Raw genomic sequence first — 15,541 nt, forward strand, 5'->3', positions numbered from 1 at the left:
AAAACGTGCTCATCTTGAATGTCTCACTATGATTACAACAACAAACTACAAATACAACATGAAGAAAGTAAAGGACATGCATGCCAGCTTCCGCTCGTCCCAGTATTAAGGTAAATGTGGTCTTAATTGAAAATGTATTGGCTGTGTTTTTTATTTTTTTGTGGGATATTTTATATGTAGAAATGTGTATTTGCAAAAGGGGACTTAGTATGTTATCGTAAAAGTGGCTCTTCCCTTGATTTTGCTCTGCCAATGTGGCTCTTGTGAAAAAAATAGTGAGTATCACTGATATAGTGCATATTTTTGTCCAATCAGCTTTGATGCACCACTCTGCAGCTCCACCCTCTGTTCCAAACAGGGTCACTTGTAGCACTAAAGAGATTAAGACGGCGACATCCAAATGCTTTTCACAAACCATCATGTGTTATCATGGTGGCAACATCCTCTTTTTTTTTTTAATAAAGTCTATGATTTAGACTTCTCAAAGTGTGACTATGTGTCACAGTTTGATGATGTCACCTAACATGGCACTAACATTTCCTCTGTACTTTTGTCTGTTCCTCTGCAGCCCCTTGGCACACAATACTCCTCTTTTCACTTGATGCCAAAGTGTCCAGTCATCACCCTCCATGCCATCCCCACCACCCCGACCCCTTCTTTGTAATCTGTCTCGGCCTTTTGTCTCTGTATCTGTCTTTTCCTGACCGAGAAGCTGCTGATGGTCAGTCAGATTAGCATCCAGTCGCAGAGGGGACAACTTCAAAATGGACAAAGAAAGAGCTGCTTTGTTTTTTCTGATCTTGACGACAACGGAAACAAGAGAGGAAACAGAGTGAGGAGAAAAATAGCCATTATAATCTCCAGTGCTACGAGGGTACGTTCACAGGCAAGCCCAGAAGCCATCAGCATATTGGTAGCTATTACACCACATCAGACATGAAATTTCCTCCCTTGGAAACTTGTTTAATTTGACTTTGAATGTGTTTTTTATGCCACTCTCCAGTTTTTCGATACAATGTAAGTGTGGAAATTTCTCAATTCTAAGAAGATTCTTGAAGAAAACTAATAATTCTGTACTGATACAGTGACATACATTAACAAAATCAAGTTTTATTCAGCAAAAAAAAAAAAAGAACAATTAAGTTGTAGTTACAACAGTTTGTTACAGTCACCTGCTGTAAAACGTCAAAGTAAAAAGATTATTTGACCAAATTAGTAACTACAATCTTTTTTTGGTCGACCAGCAGCTGCAATTTCAAACCAACAGTCAACTCCTTCTTGCATATACATAATAGAAATATATTCATCCCATAGGAATGCTAGGAAGCAATAGGAAGCTGCACTGATCTTTAACCGACCTACAGCCCAATAAGACAACGCAACTGTGCTGTCTTTTGAACTTACTTATCAGCTTAACTTCAAAAGATATTATACAACTAAAAGAATAACAAGTTGAACAGATTTTTGACAAGACAACAAACATAGGCTGTCCTTTAGGTTCAGTTTCATCTTCAGGAAGAAAACAATCCTTATGCCGCTCAGAATGCAGGTAAGATACAATTCTTAACTACAGACCTTCCCCAACCAATTATCCAGACCGTACCAAGGGTGTTATGTAGCCCTAAAGCTAAAGTTCTTCTTCTCCATAACACCACCCCCTTTTTGGTCTAAAAACCTTTCCCTTTCATTTTTCCCAACCCTAAGGACTTTGGCCAATATGGCCCTAAAGCTAAAGTCTTTCTTCTCCTTAACACTACCTTCCGTTCCTTCTAAATCCGTTCCTACTTCCTCTTCTCTAACCCTAAAGGACTTTGACCTTTACAGCCCTCAACCTAAAGATCTAACCTAACCTTAAACCTTAAACCCCCACCCCCACAGCACATTACACTTCCAAGAACATAACCACAATCTCTCGCACTCTCGCCACACCGCACATCACACAGAAACAGGGGCCCGGGCCCACCTGTACGCACCAAATACCATCACACCTGAATCTCTTTACACCACTCACCACAAGGGGAGCTTCAGCAACCCATTGCACCTCCGCAGCACATTACACTTCCTTTACAGCACTTTACAAAAACAACATTTCAAAAATTCTAGAAGATGGGGTGGTCCGTGGCGTAGTGGGTTAAGCAGACGCCCCATGTACAAGAGGCTATAGTCCTCGCTGCAGCTGGCAGCTGCCGGTTCGAGTCCCGCATCGGACGGCCCTTTGCTGCATGTTGTTCCCCCTCTCTCTGCCCCCCTCTTCCTGTCTCTCTCCACTGTCCTATCCAATAAAGGCATAAAAAGCCCCAAAAATACTTAAAAAAAGGTTCTAGAAGATATAAAAATGAAAAGTATTAACTCCCCTAGCCATGAAGCCCTTGAAAGTACCAGTGTTTCCCATACATTGAGGAAACTATGGCGGCCCGCCATAGTTTCCTTTTGGCCGCCACAGTTTCCGAATCCCAATCGTTTGAAACACAGCGATTTTTTTTTTTTGATTTTTTTTTTTTGATTTTTTTTTTGAAACACAGCGATTTCCTCGAAAACCAACCAATATAACTATACAACAGGTGAATTAGTAATTAAACATGTCCTAAAATGTGCAATGTCAGAGTTTTGAAGTTTAGTGGCAAAAAAGGTTTATGTGTTATTAGTCGCTGTCGGGGCGATTGACACACGTTATAGATCAGTGGGTGCGCGTGCATGAAGATCAGCTGTAATCATCGTGATTTCGTTGACAAACATATTTTTTTTACCTATTTATATTCTGAGAAATAATGTGAAATTTGAGCAATGACGAGTACACTAGTATGTTGTCCGGTATGTTGCTTAAAAAAATAGTAAGCTCAATAGTTTCTGTTTAAAATAAGGTGTTTCATCCGTCCCGCACGTGTGGTTCAACCGTCCCGACTAGGCGGAGCGGGGTGAAGTTGGTTTTATATTCGACATTCGCCTATTTTCCAGCTTTGTAATTGTAATAGCGTCACGAAAACCGCACCAATTAGCCTCAGGATGGTATTAATATTTACAGAAAACTAAGACTAACATACCACAGGCTTTATCAACTCACCAAAGTAAGCCTGAAAGATCAGAGTAACCGCGCCGAATATACTTCTAAGTGAACTACGGCAGCCGGAGCGCTTAGGGACCGTCGCAAAAGTGCAACGCCTTTATTTGTTCTGACTGGATATTCAACCAATGCACACCAAACCACTTCTGATGGGTTTGTGAACTCACTATAAAGCTTTCACAGTCTTTTAGTTTCCAGAAAAATCATTTTAGATAGAACATTTACTCAGTGTGCATAGTTAATTCCATTTTAGATTTTTATTTTGTAATAGCTCTCTTGTTTTTAAAGATATCAAAACCAAACCACTTCTGATGTGTTCCTGAACTCATTGGGCCTCATGCAAGAAGCGTTCGTACGCACAGATTTGTTCTTAAATCGTCTGTACGAGTGATTTAAGAGAATTTGCGCATTCACCAATCTTTTCGTATTTTACGTTTTCTTTCAGGTACGAACAGAATTTACGAGTGATCCAGACCTGTCGTAGGAGTTTCGTAAAATAGTCCGCTGTTATTCAAATCAAGTTTGCTTGACTAATGGATTGTATATTTAATTACTTTGAAGAAAACATAAATAAATATACATTATACCCCATAATTATGCTGACATTATTTTGTTTGACTTAAATTGTGCACTATTGAAGGTTCATTTGAATCTGTAACGGGAAGCGCAGTGGCTGTCTTGCTACTTTTGGATGCCTAAGTGCGTCAGGCTCTTGGAAGAGAGCGTGTGGAGACAGACGAATGGCTGACATCGCGATTAAGATTCCCAAGGACTGTGCTGCTACAAATATGCAGCTTCCTAGAGCCACGACTCCAGAGAGAAACACGCCGATCAAACCCAATTCCACACACGCCCACCATCCTTACCATCTTTGGATTTTTGCCCACTGGAACCTTTCAGAGGGAGATGGGAGACAGATCGAGGGTGTCCCAGTCCTCTGTGAGTCGTGCGCTCCCCTTGGTCATCAAAGCTCTCATCTGTTTATCACCCGTGGTACATCAGATTCCCACACACCGCTGTCCAACAAGTACAAATTAAGAGGGACTTTCATGCCATGCCTGGACTGCCAATCATAATTGGAGCACGAGACACATATACGCATCAAAGCACCCGTGCCCCTGTCGTGCAGCGCACTGAGCTGAAGGCCAGGTGGGTGCCAGATTTGCGCAATATTGCCATGATGAACGAGGGTCTCCACCTGAACCAGCCCAGGCAGACAAGAAGCTGTGGTGCCAGAATACCCCCCTCATGGACCACCCCATCAAAGTGCCATCATGATGAGGCAACAACTGATTGCACGGCTTTACTTGCAGTCATCGAGCGCCTGCCCATGGCGAGACGTTTTGTTTTAAGCCATTTTCATATCAAACCATTTATTTTTTTATTTCGCTGACATGGTATTAACAGCACTCGTAATTGCTTCCCATTTCTTCACTTTAGCAGGTCCCGTCCACTGCTTACACTGCTAAAAATGACAGATTTTTCTTTTTGGATCTCTGAAAGCAGAACTTTAATCTCAGAGCCCGTATTCTCAGCACTCAACACTTCCTGGCACAGCAGCGAGGAAGCACAGCCTTATATGGTATTATTTTGGGCGTGGAGTATGCAAATCTACTATCCTCGTGCACGTGAACTTAAGATACGCACAGGTGTGATTCATCATTTACACAGGTCGTTTACACACTTTTTCCGAAGTTAAGAGCGTTTGTTGAATCTGACGTGGCGTGTTCGTACGAGACCTTCTTACGAAAAAAGTAAGAGAAATTTAGAATAAAAATACGAAAATGTTCTTGCATGAGGCCCATTGTGTACTTCCAACACCCTTTATTATTAAGGAAAACCTTTTCAAGTTTCTCAAAAAGGCATAAGTCCTCACTGTATATGATCCATTCATATTTTTCATGAAGTTTAGTTTTAACCTGTAAATATTTTCTATTACAATTGTTATCATTGGGTTTTAATGACAAGATGAGGTTTCCTCATAAGCCCACAAGGGTTTCTGACATCTCCAGCACACATTCCTTTTTTTTAATTTGTTGTGTTTTATTGTGTATTTTTTGTTATATTTGAATGAATGTGTGCAAATCAATCAAATAAAATAAAATCTGCAGTCGCACAAATTTACGCCGCACAAATTCACGCTGCGTGAATTCACAACTCTATTTCTTGTTTAAAAGTCAAATGCAGAGGGTTCCATGAGATGCTGTTTTTCATCCAGGCATTTAAAAATAATACACGTTAATTCTGTAATCAGAATACTGTAAAACCACCATATTGTTGCTTAATATAGTCAGGATATCAAACTGGCACATGCACGAGGAATCATAATCTAATTAAATCATGAAGCCAATGAATATGTGGCAGAAAAAGCTTAATGTACTGGCACGACTTATCTACAGTAGAAAAAAAAAAAAACCTGGTGAACCTACAAACCAAACCCACTCCACCCTGTAGATCTATTCAAAATCTATTCAAATCTAAACTAGCACAACCAACTTCACAATGGTGAAGTCACCATCTCTGCACACTGCTGTATTAGCACCATATGTGCTCTATCAAGCACCGAGAATCCCAAGCATGCTATAAATATCTTGCTTTAATTTCACCAGAGCCAAAGACGTCTGTTCAAATTATGGTTGCTTAGCAATTAGTGGCGAGCAAAGATTGAAGTTAGCCGTCTGTTTTTTGATACCAGGGTACCCTATGATATGCAGGGGAGAACGACTACAGCTGTTAGGATGACACTTAAATAAAGGACAGATGCCAAATTACATCCACAGTAATTTCAGCTTATAATTATGTCAGTCCTGCATGTTGGTTATACATCATCTTTGCCATATGAAGGCAGATTAGCTTTAATGTGGCAAAACTGATTGGGATAACCTTGCAACGAGCAATCTGCATCGTATAGATGACAAAGTGCCCACTACTGGGGAACAGATACATATAATAATATAATATAATATAATATATATATATATATATATATATAGGGCTGGGCAACGATTACATTTTTTTTATCTAATTAATCACATGATTTCCCTGATTAATCACGATTAATCGCATTTGTACGCAAAATCCAAAAATTAATTCAAAAGTAGTGTATAGCTTTTAGCATTTAGTTTTATTTTAAATCTACTGCCATATGAATGAAAGTGCCATAACATTTGTTGTGCAAACACACTTTTAACATCAGCATCTTTCTGTAGTTTTTATGTAGAAGCCTCGTTCCACTGTCTGTTTCCTTGAATGACTTGCTGATATCAATTGTGTGTTTTGCCTTTAAGTGATATTTTAGAGTGGAACTACTACGGTGATAAGACAATTCAACTTGGCAGTGTTTACAGATGACTTTGGTTCTGTCGACTCCGCCGTCTGGAAGAACTTTAAAATGAAAATGGCCGAGTAAAAGTTCCGTACCCTTCTCCATGTTTGGTGGATCCGCCGATTACTTTCTTTTCTGGTTCCGCAGCAGACAGCAACAGACTTTTACAAAATAAAAGCCTGTGAGCAACATACTTGTACAATAATAAAATAAATAATAAAACAGGGGTAGTTTGTGGCATAGTGGGTTGAGCAGGTGCTCAACCCACTCTACTCTGAATTGACTCAAATGTCAATAATTGCACGGCAATCTGGATAAATGCTAAATATAATGAATTTTAATTCTTTGTCATTTTTTAATCTGACTGTTGTCTACTCACTTGTAGACCCTTGCCCCCCATCACAGGACCAACAAAGACAAGGAGAGCATGCAAACTCCGCAGAGAAAGACCCGAGACAAGATACAAACCGGGAAGATTCTTGCGGGCGGCAAATCTGAGTATTTGAGGCATGTTTTTGGAATATTTGTCATTAGGGTAAGCTCTTTCATTAGTAATTTTTTTTTTTATTAGGTTGAATGTTAAAGGCCTACAGAAAGCTGACACTACACCCAATACATAATGATAATACATACACAGAGGAACAATAATGATCATTGGACTCTACACCAAAACATTTCATAAACGCATGAAATTTGCGATTTTGAATTTGCCGCTTAGAAATCCTTCCTGGAATTCCAGACTGGGGGCGGGGCTTCCGTGTGACGTCACAAGTGCCATGGTTTTTCCTGGCTGCCTCAGTGTTGCCAATTTAGCTAGATTTAGCGACTTTCGGGCTCAATCTGGCTGAATCTAGCAACAATTCAACTTGTTTTGTGAGTGACAAATCAGTTGCCCCGCGACACCATACAAGCCGAGACAGAAGCACTGCAGGACGGTGGCAACCCGGCATTTCCTGTCAAAACCGCAGTTTCAAGCTAGCTACAACGAGGGTAGGTTCACTTCCTGTTTTCAAAACAACAGCACGTAATGGCTTTCCCTATGATTAAAAGCAACGGGTATTTTATTTTGTCAAAATAACCAGAAGTGCGTTGCTCACTGTGGCTAGCTTTAGCAGCGCCGAATTCGTCGGAACAAAATGGTAAACAGCCGGTATTTTGTCAGGTTTTCAACACGTTGGGGATCTAAACGACTACTTTCTCACCTGAAAAGTTTCAAATGTTGCGGGGACAGAGGAAGCAGAGAGACCTGCGGTCGGAACTTGTGTCTGTGCCTCCCTGTCCGCCTGCCTCTTCTCTGGTGAAATCAGCCGGAGCCATCCCGCCGTGTTCAGCTCCCTGCGGTGCGGACACTCAGGGGGAATCCACCTGGCGGAGAGCGGACACACCGCGGGATGGTTGCCCTGAAATCAGCCGGCAGAGCGATCATCAAGAGCCCCGACGTGGACATGATCGCTCTGCCGGCTGATTTCCACTCTGCACCTGGCGGAGAGTGTGTTCGCTCTCCGCCAGGTGGATTCCTGTCCGACCGCAGGTCTCTCTGCTTCCTCTGTCCCCGGTGGTGTGAGCTGCTGCTGCTGAGGGCAACACACACACTTCGTACATCTACTCGCAATAAAAACTGCACTGAACCCAACGTTTTATATTTCCAAGCGACGTCCCGCGGCACACATCGAAATTTGCCGTGAAGAAGCTGTCCAGGTCTGGCAAACTGCTGGCTTCGCTACTAGAACTACTGGTGTTTGTTCCAGCAGCTGGCACTCGTGACGTCACGCACCTGTCGTTCCAGTTTGCCAAATTCGAGTCAAATGTGGTGATAGTTTATTGGGCCTAATCAGGACTATCCAGGGGCCTAAAATTATTTTAAAATCATAAAAAAATTCCATGGTATATAAGGAATCGATCTGCTATTTCAGTTTTGTGCAAAAAAAAAAAAAAAAATCACCTTTCTGTAGGCCTTTAAGCAAAAAAGGTGAGCTGAATTGTTTGAATTAGGGATAAAATAGATGTAAAGTGCATTTCAAGTAATAACTGCAGTGTCGTTGCTTTTCAAACTCCAAATCAAATCCACCAAAAAGCAGTTTGGATTTTTTGATTTTTTTTTGACGACCAGAAAATGAAAATTGATAAAACGTCAGCTGTGGTAACAAGTGTGTCAGCAGTTACGCTGGCAACGGGACAGCTGCTTACGTGAATGCCAGGTGAAACAGCAAGTACATTTCCAGCCTAACACGTCTCCTTTCTTCAGAGCTCCTGACAAGACACAGATGCTGTTGTGTCATTCCGCTGATTCAAGTGAACCCAGAAATATTTTTTACGACCAACTCAATAAGAATTACGTTACTCGTTCTACTTTGTAGTCTTACTCTGTTGCTTTGTTGCTTGTTTGCGTTTTATTGGTGTTTTTCTCCCCCCACAAACTTGACCAAATCTTTTGTGGCTGGAAGAACCTGGAAGGTGGAAGATTCAGGTCTGAGAGTCTGATTCGTCCAAAGTTGTCAATGCAGGCTTTGACTGGTAGACAGACTCTGAACAAAGCAGCATGGGTGTCTAGTGGATGGGTAATAATCATGAGGTTTTCAAGTTGGAAAAAAATGTAATGCATTATATTTGTTTTTGACTTGCCAGATCGGATATATGTATAAGACTTTCCACCTGCCCGAGTTTCGTTGCCCTGGATAAACAAGCACATAACATCAAGCCTCATGAATGTAACTGATTACAGCAAACACTATCAATCAGTGTACAGTAGTGTGCATATGCGTCCATAATAAATAGTAAATTAGTAAGCTGCTTAACTTCCCTGTTCTTACGCACCAGGTCTTCCCATCTCGACTCACAGATAAACCCAGTCTGGCACAAAAGTACCTGCTGGTCCAAAAGCGCTAACTGTAAGCATCAAGGGGACCTGATCCAGTCCCTCTTAATCCCAAAAAGTGACAGTGACATCATTATTGGCCCTGGCACACACCCCCCTGGCCTGCTTCTGACCAAATACAATAAACTAAGGTATTGGTAGTAGTAGCTCATAATCCTACTCCCTTGTCTGCTACCAGATTAGAAGTGAATCTTGCATTGCTAATGGTTCTAATAAGCTGTTGTAAAGGTGTAATCGCAGTCAAATTGCTCTAACTGCACTCGTTGGGCATTGAGGGAATAGACGCACAGATGGTCTAAAGATTAATGAAGACCTGCCAGGTACACGGACACAAAAATACACTCAGAGAAGCTTGGAAATGGACTTTGAAATTGGGGGACAAAAGGATGCATTAAGCTACACAAGCAGGCCTCCTTTAAAGCTGCAGTCGGCAGGTTTATAAAATTCCGAGTCTAAAGTCGGAAAATTCGAACTGATACAATTTTCAGGTCCCTCCCCCAACCTCTAACAAGCTCCGAATCGCCCCCCAAACCCCTCCCCCTCTGTGGACGAGGTTGTGCACGTGAGTTCACACCAGTGTGAGCGCACACAAGCTGGGGCAGACTCATGCTCAGCAGCGTGTGCACAAGCTGACAGATAGGATTCCTCCACCCTAACTTGATTGGTTAAAAACAGCCGGGAGCGCTCGGTTTTTGCAAGCATGATTACAGGCTTCAGAGGGAGCTACAGATTTCGTTATTTTTCCTAAACAGCCTATTTAATATTCTACTTCCAGAATCCCATGACAGTTCAAGCTAATATGACTAAAAAAAAGTTGCCGACCGCAGCTTTAACCGATCAGCAAATATTTACTTGTTGCTGAGCATGGCGATAAGTCAAATAAAGGGGCTGGGCAGGTAAAAGAAAAATAAGCATGCAGCCTGTGGGGCTTTTCAGCCGTGTGGTCGTAGAAGGAGGCACTGCAACAAGTAACTGAGCTACAGCTGACACTTCTTGGGACAAAACACGCAAGGGGAGGATTTACCTTTAAAAATCAGCATTGCTGCATGGAGACGATGCTTGTGACTAAATCATGCAGCACGTATGAAAAAATTTTTTTAAACTTTTGAAGTTGCCTTTCCAGATGATCATCAAACGAGGAACAATAACAACAGCACGGCAGCTCTGAACTAACAGTGCAATAGCACGCGTTCATTCATTCATCCGTCTTAAAGTGTTGGTGAAATAAAGACAGATAATGCCTCATTTAGAGGCTGTATTGTCTGTGCCCTGTTCTCTCCCGTTATATGGATATACGCGGATCTCGAGTGATCTAAATAACGTCCAAAGGATGCCGACTTTCACCAAACTGTTATCGGTGAGTAGATGAATGTATTTTATGCCAGAAATAAGGTCCAGGTTTAAAAAAAACAAACAACCCCTTTAATCGAATACGAATAACCGACAATACATTTCCAAAACATCAGAGGACGAAGCGACACTTGAACATCTGCACTTTGTTTAATACCAATGAAGCTTAAAAGCCAAGAAGAGTCGTGCAATGAGGGAAACATCCCTTACCAGAGAGCAAACTTTGGTAGCAAAGTAGCAGGATTAGGTTTTAATCATTGAGATTTCAAAAATGCTAAGTTTGTAGAAGACCTCTGTTATTCGACACTCAAGCAACAGGCTGATGTGACTGACATTACTTTGGTGTTGCAGCACAAATACATTCCCAATAATCGTAGCTGAATTACATGCAAGTTCTCATTTTTAGTGATAAATGCAAGGAAGGAAAACATGGGTCAAGACCGGTGTATGGTAACCAAGCTTCCAAAGCACTCTAAATATCAACCCAAGCTACATTAATACAGTATTGCAGACTCATGGGCCATTTATAGAGCACTGGGTCCTTATCACTAACAGGTGTCATAAAACCTCTCATAGATCCCCTGATGGTGTAAACTACGTGAGGTCAAGTGGCAAAAATGGCAAGTAATGCTGAGTATGATACCTTATCTTCAGATCCATTGCGTTTGTGTGCATCCAGAGACAACCCTAAAACAACTTTATGTATGCATGCATATATAACTACAATCAGCACAAACCCAAAGCAGTTGATATGATTTACTGGACAGAGCCATAAACAATCACACACTTTGGACTATTTCAGATCTGTTTGCCCCAAGTATGTTGAATAATTCACAGGGCTGGCAGAAACCACACATGGAAAACCCTCATAAATAAACTACCATTTGACAAATAAGTTTAACATCAGCCACGTAAGCCCACCATCTCTGTGTAATGCTGTACCCATCACCAACAGCAAACTGGTAACAAGCGTGTGGAAATAGACGATATGTCTCCACATCTTTGTCGGAATCGTCCTTTAACAATCCTTTGAAACAAAGTTTGAGCTTTGAATAAAAGCCTTAAAAAAAGTCTTTAAAACATCTTATTTGAAAGATTGTAGGGAAGGCATTTTGTATGCGCATTCCCGAAGCAATACCACATGGTACAAGTTCCTGTTCCAGATAGCAAGGATTTGAATTTAAATCCAGCAGTTAGACAGCGTGTCTAACACCAAACAAAAAAAGACAAGTCAGGACCTACACAGGAACACCTTCTCTTAACCCTCTCTCTGTGGGTTCAGGTGCTTTTATCCATGCTGTAGCTCTTCATTCAGTCTCTCTGCTCTCTCCATCAAAACACGGCCAACAGGGAGCGGGAGTGCAGCCTGTCAGCGTGGTGAGCACAGCATTTTAATACATACAAGCTGCACTATAACGCAGCCAAAGTTGGTGTCTGATTTCTGGCATTTGCTGGGTGGGCTCATTCTACCGCAGCCCCACAGAGGCTTGGGAGGAACCGAGTGTAATCCTAAACCTCGACAGGGCAGGCAGGGCCAAAACAACGCAACACGACATCACTTTTGGTGATGCTCATCAACTGTGACCTCGCCAAAGACCCTGCCAAGTCCATCACTTTAATCTCTCCATCTGTGAGCAGCAGAGCGGCAGAAGGCTCCCGAGTCCACTCAGAGATTAGTGATATCACAGAGAAAGGTGGCGATTATAAATGTAAAACTGAGTGGATGGATAAACAGATGAATGGAAAAAAAGACAGATGGGGGGCTGAGCAAGTGAAGGCACAGAGGACATTATACATGTGCAGACTGATGCAAATGTGCACATGGATGGTTGGATAGACTGTTTTCAGTTCACATGCCATCATAATCATCACAACCATAATAATGTCACACTAACTGTATAAACTGAAGCAGACTGACTCAAAGTGCATCTCGGTCTCTGAAGGCAGGTACATACAGATGAATCAGACAGATTCCTTCTGGTCTCAGGATGTTTGCTTTCGTTACGGCTCACAGAGACTTGAAAACGCAGCACAGGTGCAATTTTACGACCTTAAACAAGGAAACATTTAAAGCGTACCAATAGTTTCACAAGTCTGGTTTAAAACATTATACAACGAATAAACTGCTGCATCACCATCCTTACATTTATATTATAAGCGATGTCGTGTTTAGGAATGGCTGGTGGTGAAGGAGGTTCGCCTCAATATGTCAGGAGGCAGCGCTCAGACCTGAGCTGAGAGAGCTCTCAACACTCGATGACGGGACACCAAAGACACTATTAGCCACTACCAGAATGACAGCGTTCATGCAATGCCAGAAATCTTTTAAAAATTGTACACTGGCCTACTGTGTATCTATCTTGTTATGTAAGGATTCCTTTTAAACCTTTGCAGTTGTTGTCAAGTGATCAACTACAGCGTTTTACAAGAAACCCTTGAGGAAAAGCTGGCTACAGGGTAATATGCCAACACTTCAGGCAAAGCCGTTTCCTAATAATCAGTGGGTTGATATTGATCCAAACTACTGCTTGGATTAAGCATCTTAAACCACTATGCCCCACCCACTCTTAAACCCCAAGAAAACAGACATCTTGCCGATTAGCGGTGACGGAGGCCAGCTCTCGACTTTGTCTCTTACCATAATGGTCTGCTGACAAGTTTCCCATCAACAAAAGCCTGGCTGTTGCAATGACAGGAAGCATTCAACGCTATCAGCAAGTTGCTCGGGTGAATTCTGGGAGTTGACTCTTGCAGGCAAAGCATTCTTAGTTCCTACATCTCCCTCCCCCTACGCAGTGACGGTCCACACGAGGAAGAAAGCCCCGGGAATGTGAGGTATGCACGACTGCAGCTCGGAGACACCTGTCCAGACAACCAACACTCTCCTACACATGGTCCTGTCTGAGCCGTCACATTAAACCCCACCCTGACCTCTGCTGCCTCCACATATTTAGGAAATGCGTGCGCAGGAATAATTCAGAAGACAAGTGTCAGTGTTCCTCCCACAGGCACAGGAAGGTCAGCCTGTTTACACCAATTTCCGGGTGTTAAACCTTTGCGGCTCGACGCCGTCAATCATCAGTGAAACGTCTGTGAACCCATCAAGTCAAAGGCATGATGAAACCCTCACACCTTTGTGAGGATGCAAGCCTGTCGGAGTAATGAACAAAACTCAAGTGTTTATGACCAAAGTCTCCAGAGAAACTCCCTCCATGCATTTGGAATGCAGACTGAACGGCTCCCACCTTTCTCTGGTAAAGATATTGAGGAAAGAACTAGATTACTCCTAGAGAGCAGCATAGGTTATCAAAACTGCAGATAAACTACTGAGGTCTTAGAGTTTACACGGAAAAAAGTCTCCTGCCCGGAAAGTTTCCTCAGTGCCCCTTTAAAAACTTGAAAAAAGAAGGTCGTCTCTCTCCATCTTTGCCCTTTAAGTCACAAGCAGAATTCCACACAGCACTTTGGATACCATTCAAAATCATGAATGAATGATGGGACATGTTGGAGACACTATATATTACAAAAAAAGGTTACAGGATGTCTGCATTCATGAGGTCTGGGGTGTAACTATATCACGTGCAGGGCTTTATTGTAGAGTAAGCACAATTATGGTTATGGAGGAGTTATGTCAAACAAAAAACAGATGGTGTTGTGTGCATCAGCAGACACACTAAACAGTCTAGCAAAAACTAACGCCGGAGCTGGGATGGAATGAGTGCTTCGTCAAGTGCTGAACCTCCCACGACGGCAGCCCAGTCAAGAGGCTTGGCGCTGTCAGCCCGTGACAAGCTCCGTGTCACCACACTGAACTCCGCAGAGTACAACAGCTCTGTTTTACTTCTGGACACACCGCACGAGCGCACCGACTGCACTTCCTGGAGAGCGTGAACTCTGCGTTCAGGGTGTGGATGTGGAAGCTGAGAGTTGGGACACGGTGGAGAAATGTGTCACGCACTGTGCATATTAGCAGTACTTCCAAGATTATTTTTGTTGTCTCGGCAGAAATCTGTACCATCACCGAAGCTGCACTTGTTTTTAGTCGCTGTGACAGCTTACTGTTCGCAATGAGTGACCATTGCGTCGGCCCAACACTTTCCCCTGGAAACATTTCCCCAAAACAAGACGGCAGGTCAACTTCAACCTGAGAAAACTAGCATTAAAAGCGAATTTTGTGGAGAGTTCCAGCACTGGGCACGCGCACATTTTTCTTCGTATAAAAAAAAAAACAAAAAAACGAGGGTGTGATTCAGTTTACGTTTTAGCGGGTGAAGACAGACTGAGCACCCAGGGCTCTACATTAATACTGTCCACCTACATCAGGTTAAAGACGGCGGCCGCGCTGGGGTTCCCCTGTAACCGGTGTTGGGTGTGTTATTTTCAGTCTCTGGTACCACAGAAACGAGTTTAGTTATTCTGCTCCGATATTATGTGAGCTGTTGTCAGCGCTTGCTGGTTAGTATTCCTTAAAAAAAACATGAACATTATTCTCAGCTAGTTTCATTTGGAGATATCACCGTTGTTTTTCATTGTTCTGATAACTGTGAAGACCAGCTTCTAGACTGATACAATAAACGTGTGGGTACTCACTCTGTATCGGAGGTCGGAGCTGAATGGTTTCTTACTCTGGGTTAATATGTTGCTACTCCAGCGGTTCCTTCGAAAAGAAAACTTTTCGGTTGTTGTTGTTTTTTTCGCCTCAACTTTCCGAAAGCGTATTTCGTTTATTTCAACTCCATTTATTTATCCCCGTCTTTGTGGCTCTCTACAGGACAAAATCTTTGAAAAATGTTACGCCTCGAGTGTGTCACTGTCTAGAACAAAAATAGTGGTTTGTCATAGCGCTGACTTGGAAACGGTTTGTCTAATAAATGCAACGTCGGTTTCGAGACGTGCCTTAATGCAAAGCTGTTCTCAGATCTGCACTACG

General features: G+C 42.4%; 1 protein-coding gene across 2 annotated transcripts in view; it reads right to left on the minus strand.

Annotated features, from left to right (window-relative positions):
* mpp7a (MAGUK p55 scaffold protein 7a) overlaps window positions 1-15,454 on the minus strand; it is a 142,982-nt gene extending 127,528 nt beyond the window's left edge. For both annotated transcript variants that reach the window (XM_075453011.1, XM_075453009.1), the window contains exon 1: window positions 15,202-15,454. The gene's annotated coding sequence lies outside the window, so the exon portion shown is untranslated. The remainder of the gene's footprint in view (window positions 1-15,201) is intronic.
* Window positions 15,455-15,541: the final 87 nt, after the last annotated feature.

This window comes from Odontesthes bonariensis, chromosome 20 (genome assembly GCF_027942865.1).
Source record: "Odontesthes bonariensis isolate fOdoBon6 chromosome 20, fOdoBon6.hap1, whole genome shotgun sequence".
NCBI lineage: Eukaryota > Metazoa > Chordata > Actinopteri > Atheriniformes > Atherinopsidae > Odontesthes > Odontesthes bonariensis.